Source organism: Sinocyclocheilus rhinocerous, unplaced genomic scaffold (assembly GCF_001515625.1).
Source record: "Sinocyclocheilus rhinocerous isolate Xijiao unplaced genomic scaffold, SAMN03320098_v1.1 scaffold286, whole genome shotgun sequence".
Taxonomy (NCBI): Eukaryota; Metazoa; Chordata; class Actinopteri; order Cypriniformes; family Cyprinidae; genus Sinocyclocheilus; species Sinocyclocheilus rhinocerous.
Genome location: NW_015632405.1, coordinates 894,633 through 894,985, shown reverse-complemented (window position 1 = coordinate 894,985; position 353 = coordinate 894,633). Strand labels below are relative to the sequence as shown.

Genomic DNA, 353 nt, shown 5'->3' with positions numbered 1-353 from the left:
AGACGTTTCCTGGATTTCTTCTGCGAGGCGTATTTGGAGTTTCAGCGCGAGAGCGCCCTCTGGCCTTCGGATGGAGATTTACTACTGATCACAGAACCGTGCTTCACTGAAAGATACGCATGACAATCGCAGCTTCTGCTTAATCGCGATTTATCGCCTTTGCTATTTAATTTCGATTAATCGTGCAGCCCTAGTATCTTTACATGGCTCTTTTGCTTTCAATCACAGATAAAATGTATCTGCATCTGACAATCTCCATATAAAAACTGAAAACTGTTCACTCAGCTGACATTTCAGAGCTTTAGAGGAAAGCAATATTATTAGTGCTATCATGGCTTGTAATATATATATAT

At 40.2% G+C, this 353-nt stretch overlaps 1 protein-coding gene across 1 annotated transcript in view; it reads right to left on the bottom strand.

Annotated features, from left to right (window-relative positions):
* LOC107742260 (polypeptide N-acetylgalactosaminyltransferase 11-like) overlaps positions 1–353 on the bottom strand; it is a 16,342-nt gene that overhangs the window by 11,344 nt on the left and 4,645 nt on the right. The window lies entirely within an intron of this gene.